This window comes from Hylobates moloch, unplaced genomic scaffold (genome assembly GCF_009828535.3).
Source record: "Hylobates moloch isolate HMO894 unplaced genomic scaffold, HMol_V3 SCAFFOLD_6, whole genome shotgun sequence".
In the NCBI taxonomy this organism is placed as follows: domain Eukaryota; kingdom Metazoa; phylum Chordata; class Mammalia; order Primates; family Hylobatidae; genus Hylobates; species Hylobates moloch.
Window position 1 is genome coordinate 24,079,794 of NW_026652281.1, and position 7,091 is coordinate 24,086,884.

Genomic DNA, 7,091 nt, shown 5'->3' on the forward strand with positions numbered 1-7,091 from the left:
TGAACTAGAGCACCAGGTGTTTGCTCCAAGTGAAGGACACTCCCACTGAGGGGCAGTGGGTCCCCCCGGTTGGCCTCCCTGCTTTGCCCTAGTTCTCCTACCTGGTGTCAGGCAGAATCACCGTGAATCTCCTTTGCAGACTGTTCAAGGCCCTAACAGAAACACGGAGAAGATCTGAAACATAGTTTAGATCTCAATCTGAACGATGTAATGAATGTATGTTTAAGATTAGCAGTCAATCACACTGTCTAAAATAAAAATAATAAAGGGACCCTAAAGTACAATGAAACACTAGTAAATTTTGGAATTGCTTTGAAACTAAATTGGTGACCAGACTTAAGGAATAGTCAAACTACTTTTCTGTTGCCGTTTCTCTTTATGAGCAACAAAAATAAAAATAAAATCTTTAGTGAAAAGTTAATTTAAGGCCGGCCAGTGGCTCACAGCCCTAATACCAGTACTGTGGAAGGCCAAGACAGGAGGATCGCTTGATGCCAGGAATTCTAGACCAGCCTGACAAAACAGCAAGGCCTCATTTCTACAAAAAATTTAAAAAATTAGCCAGTAGCTGGGCATGGTGTTGTGTGCCTGTAGTGCTAGCTACTGGGAGGCTGGGGCAGGAGGACTGCTTGAGCCTAGGAGATTGAGGCTACAGTGAGCTGTGATTACACCACTGTACTCTAGCCTGGGTGACAGAGCAAGACCATGTCTTAAAGAAAATAGATATTTTAGGTCTATCCACATAAATATTAATTTCCCTTCAAACCTTTCTCTTGGGCTTTGCCCATTAGGCACAGGCATTTTGCCCCCCCAAAAGCTGTTTTGATAGCATTATTTGTTCCAAAACATCTGTGATTTGGATCAGGAACAATTTGGGGCTGAGCTGACCCATGCCCATATTACTATGGCTCTCACGAGGCTTTCTCTCTGAGGCTGGTTCTGGAGAGGGCTCCGGCTGCCCTGTTCCAGTCCGAAACTTGAGGTGGAGGTAGTACGAACAGTCCTGTTTAACCCCTGCCACGTGGTGGCCATAAAATGAATTTGGCTCTGGTTTTTGCTTAGCCACTGCTAGCTGTGTTGCCCTGGACTTAGCTCTTAAAATTCTCTCATAATAATAATAATGCTACTAACTAGGATAATAGCAAGAACAATGATGATGACTTCTAATTACTGAGTGCTTCTCATGTGCCAAGCATTTTTATAAGGGTTAATATGTTGTATCTAAGGCCGGGCATGGTGGCTCACACCTGCAATCCCAGAACTTTGGGCGGCCAAAGCTGGCAGATCACGAAGTCAGGAGTTTGAGACCAGCCTGGCCAACATGGTGAAACCCTGTCTCTACTAAAAATACAAAAATTAGCAGCGTGTGGTGGCACGTGCCTGTAATCCCAGCTACCTGGAAGGCTGAGGCAGGAGAACTGCTTGAACCCGGGAGGCAGAGGTTGTAGTGAGCTGAGATTGAGCCACTGCACTCTAGCCTGGGACAGAGTGAGACTCCGTCTCAAAAGAAAAAAAAAAAATTGTTAATAGAATTCTCCTAGGAAGCTGACATAGTGGGTACTATTATCGCATCTGTGGTACCAGTTCAAATTCCTCCCTCAGATTCCGTATCTGGTAGATTTGAAAAGAGGGCTCAAACCCAAGGCTGGGTGACTGAATCCTGAGCTACATCCACCTTGCTCACCTCATAGGGCTGTGGAGAATATTAAATGTGATCAAGCCTGTGAAATCATTTTTCACAATATTTATTTATTTATTTTAGAATTGTACTAGTGGCTGGGCGTGTTTGCTCACACCTGTAATCCCAGCACTTCGGGAGACCAAGGCGGGCAGATCACTTGAGGTCAGCAGTTCTAACCCAACTGGCCAACATGGCGAAACCTTGTCTCTACTAAAAATACAAAAATTACACGAACGTGGTGGTGCACACCTGTAATCCCAGCTACTCGGGTGGCTGAGGCATGAGAATCTCTTGAAGCAAGGAGATGGAGGCTGCAGTGAGCGAGATCATATCACTGCACTCCAGCCTGGGTGGCAGAGGGGAGACTCTGTCTCAAAATAAAAAATAAAAATAAATTTAAAAAATTGTATTAGCAAACCATTTCTTATGAAAAACTTTGAAATCACAAAAGGAAGAAAAAACCACTTATAACTCTATTGCTTTTTATAAGAAGATGTAAAGTCAAAAGTCCAAATCCCTTCCTACAACTCCCACCCCATCCCTCAGAGATAAACTCTAGTTAATAGCTGTTTTGTGTGCAGTTCCAGATCCTTTTTCTGACGAAAGTTCATTGAAGAGTAGCACACTCCAAAATCAAAGGGTGAGCCTGATTTCCTGCTGCTGCGGCATGAAGGTCACAGGCTTCCCTTGACCATCCAGTGTGTCAATTTCAGGATGCTCTGGCTGGCTTGAGCTGTGTGACGCTTCTGCAAGACCATCTATGTGTGTCGAGGGACCGACGGCCCCCAGCTGGCCCACGTGCTGGGGAACGTGCTCTGACCTGTCTAGGATTTTTTGTCCCCGATTGTGTCTGTTTGCCTCTTTCTTTCTTCCTCTCTCTTTCTCTTCCTTGCCTGCTGACCCTCTTCTTTTAGATCGTCCCCTATCTTGATGTCAGCAGAAAACATTCTGAAGTGAAAGTGATTGGTGGGAAGGGGAGAAGGGGATGAGAAAAAAAATCAATGTTCTATTGCTATTTTTGGCTGCTGAGACTCCCTTCCCCTGATTTAGCTAAGTGCTTTAGGGCAGAACCAGCCACCACACTTGGTAGCTTCAGCAGATGTCCTATTGCTCCCAAGGGAATAAACCAGATACCTGGAAGGAAGGGGAGACCTTGGAACTTTATAGGAATTGGTGAATAGGTGGAAGAGTGAGCTCATTTTTATTCTCCAAGTGCCTGGTGAAACCCTGCCCAAGCTCAGATCCCAGGCATAGAGCTCACCCTGGGCTTCTCCTGTGGCTGAAAAGCCCTGAGTGACAGCGGAGCTAGTGGCAGCAAGACTGAGTTTCAAAAGATAATTCCAGTGAATTTACTTCGTCAGATGGGGAGAAGCAGTAGCAGATATTTCTGCTATTAGGACCATTTTATACTGAAGATTATAAGGCATTTCCATTCCCATGGATTTCAGAGCAGCCCAGTGGGCTTGCCCGGACACCCAGAGCAGCACTGCCTCCACCGTGGTCCAGGCATCCTCTATCTACCTGGAAAACACAATTTCTTTTTCAGAATAAATGTTTAAGTCATTAACGAATAGAGGAAATTGTAGTGACAGGACCTGCATAGTTGATGTATACATCTTCTGCTCCTCACTTCTTTTTTTTTTTATTTTTTTATTTTGAGATGGAGTTTCGCTCTTGTTGCCCAGGCTGGAGTGCAATAGCGTGATCTCGGCTCACAGCAACCTCTGCCTCCCAGGTTCAAGCGATTCTCCTTCCTCAGCCTCTCAAGTAGCTGGGATTATAGGCATGTGCGACCATGCCTGGCTAATTTTGTATTTTTAGTAGAGACAGGGTTTCTCCATGTTGGTCAAGCTGGTCTCGAACTCCCGACCTCAGTTGATCTGCTGGCCTCAGCCTCCCAAAGTGCTGGCATTACAAGCGTGAGCCACCACGCCCAGCCTTCACTTCTCTTTTACATTTGACTGAACTGATAAAAGTAACCTAAAATCCAGAAGCTTTTCTTGCTCCAACTGCTGCCTTGTGACTGGTTTACAAAGTACGTTTTCACCTCTTCATAACTGGCAAAATGTAGTTTTAAGCAGAATCTTGGTTGTCCAGTTCATGTGGTGTGGCTCTCATTGCCTCTTTCTCACACATGCAGAATAATGTAGAACTGATTCCATCTAATAATAAGGAGGTAGAAGTTCCACTAAGAGAAGTTAGTCACTCGTGGCGTCGGAACCATGAGAGGGAAGCTATGAGTGGTTTATCAATGTCAGAAGGAGCCAGAGATAGAATTACAACTTAATATGCACAGTTGGGTGTATTTTATTATTTAAAACATATGCTTCGTTTTTAACACTCCTCTGAATGCAATATCATTCTTCAGATGGGTCTCCCATCCTGAACCCCTCCCTTGCCCAACCTCCATCATTTAAAATACTGTGAACTGTTGCTGTCAGGCAGGCTAGTGCACATGGAGCCAGGGATATCTGGTTTCATTTTGGCTTTTTTTAAAAGAAGCAAGTCTAGATCTCTCGATTGCGTATGACAAAATCTTCATGAATTGAAAACGAAGAAAAAATATTCTATTTTTGCATTTGTATATTAAAGAAGAGAGCTTGTGCTGTGCTTAGCTAGGAGATTCAAAAAACAAAAATAATAGACTCATTCAAAAGTATCTGAGACTCTCTGGGGGACGTTGTGCTAGGCATTCGGGATACAGACATGAGGAGTTAGACAGGGCTCTGCCCTCATGGAGCTTACATTCTTGTTAGGCAAAAAGCAAGATAATTATAGATTGCAACTGAATGCTATGACCGAAAAACAGTAACTCTGTATGATAATCAGGCCAGGCAGAGGAAGGGGCTGCTGTCCAGTGATCCTCTGCAGAGGAGGGGGCAATTAAGCTGGTTGAGGCAGAGATGTTAATTTTCAGATCCCTGCTAGGCCATTTATAAAGTCCGTTGGCAGGTCTCGAGCAGCTCATCATTGTAACACGGACAATGAGGCAGGTTGCAGGAGGGTCACATGGAGAGTTCCCAGTGGAGATCTACTGGTTTGCTAGAGCTACCATAACAAGGTACCACAGACTGGGTGGCTTCGGCAACAGAAATTTATGTTGTCGTAGTTCTGGAGGCTGAGAAGCCTGATATTGAGGTGTTAACAGGGCTGATTTTTGGTGAGGCTTCTCTTCATGGCTGTAGATGGCCGTCTTCTCCCTGGATCTTTATATGTCACCGTTTGTGCATGCAAAAGTCTGTGTCGAGGTTTCCTTTTCTTATAAGGGCAATGGTCATATTGGGTTAGGGCCTAACTTAGCGATCCTATTTTAACTTAATTACCTCTTTGAAGACTTTATTATCTTCAAATACAGCTACATTTTGAGTTACTGGGGGTGACGATCTCAATTATGACTTTTGAAGGAACAAAACTGAGCCCTTCAGGAGGGGAAAAGAAGAATGTCTACCTTTCTGAGAATGGTTGTAGATTTTTGTAGGGATGCAGTTTGGGAACATTATCTTATCCTCTGGGTATCTTGTAATGTGCTGCACCTTGTGTCTAAGAAAAATGACCATCAGATGACACATTCAGGGACCATTTTGCATTCTTCAAGTACACTGGGCATCAGTGGGTGGGTCCTGTCATGGGTGAGCCTCCTGGGAACCTTGGACTGGACTGCAGGTTTTTTTTTTTTAACAAAGTTTTACATCTATCATTCAACATGGGAAGTTGATGTGACTACCAATTATGAAAAGGTGCTGCCAAACATTCTCTATCTAATTGAATAAATATTAAAATTACCAAGCTAAATCATTAGAAAAAGAACACCTACTTTAAAAATTTCTGTTGATACATTCATAATCTTGTACCATAAAAGGAAATCAATTGACAATTGTTTGAAAACTATGTGGTCAGCGCTCTGCTAAGGGGGAACTAGAAACACACAAATTGATTTATTCTTTCTTTCACTCAACAAATATTTATTGAGTCCTTATTGTAGGTTTTATCTACTATGTTCATTTTAGAAAACCTGGCTAAAGATAATTCAAGCGTGATCTGAGTTCACTAACTGTAGGAGGTGGATATTTAAGCAGACAATTAAAATGGGCCAGACTCAGTGGCTCATGCCTGTAATCCCAGGAGTTTGGGAGGCCAAGGCGGTCTGATCACAAGGTCAGGAGTTCAAGAACAGCTGGGCCAACATGGTGAAACCCCATCTCTACTAAAAATACAAAAATTAGCCGAGCATGGTGGCGGGCACCTGTAGTTCCAGCTACTCAGGAGGCTGAGGCAGGAGAATCACTTGAACCCAGGAGGCGGAGGTTGCAGTGAGCCGAGATGGTGCCACTGCACTCCAGCCTGGGTGACAGAGCAAGACTGCATCTCAAAAACAAACAAACAAACAAAACAATTAAAACAATGTGACACCTGAGTATAGCAAGGGCAAATGCAGGCATGATCTGAGTTTATCCAATTTGTTCTATGTGCTTTTTTATTGTAAAATCCCTCTACAAACCACTGTGCTGGGGGCGTAGTAGAGATAAGACCAGAAAGGTCTGGGATATCACATAACTCAGAGAAGGTTTCCTGAAAGAGGAATCCCCAAGAATGGGATTTTGAGCGATGTGTAGTTAATATCCCCATAGAACAAAGGAGATGATAAGGATGGAGCAGCAAGTTGTGAATAGCTGGGAAAGGAGTTAGAAGAAGAGTGGCTATAGAAAGGGACACTGGCTCCCATGGAACTTCCGGGCAGAACCTGTGAGTCTGCATGTTTCTCTTAGTAGACTTGATTAATAAGTATGTATCAAAGAATCAAAGAAAATGGCCAGGCCTTTGTTTTACAAAGACACTCACATGAACATATTCAAACCGATACGCCCAAACTACTTGCTCTTACTGTACTCGGGTGTCACATTGTCTTTTTTTTTTTTTTTTTTGAGATGGAGCCTCACTCTGTCCAACAGGCTGGAGTGTAGTGGCACGATCTTGGCTCACTGCAACCTCCTCCTCTCGGATTCAAGCGGAACTCCTCTCGGGTTCAAGCGATTCTCCTGCATCAGCCTCCTGAGTAGCTGGAATTACAGGTGTGCACAACCACAGCTGGCTAATTTTTGTGTTTTTAGTAGAGACGGGGTTTCACCATGTTGGCCAGGCTAGTCTCGAACTCCTGACCTCAAGTGATCCGCCCGCCTTGGACTCCCAAAGTGCTGGGATTACAGGGATGAGCCACTGCCCCCTGTCACATTGTCTTAATTGTTTACTTACATATCCACTTCCCACGTTTAGTCTGTGCGTTTCTGTAGTGCCAGAAGTGGAGCCCATTGAATGCTCAATAAACACTTGTCAAATGAATGAATGAATCAATTTGGAATTTCTTGGGAAGCTTTTCTTTGTGTAGGTTCTTTCAGAATTTGTAGTAATTATA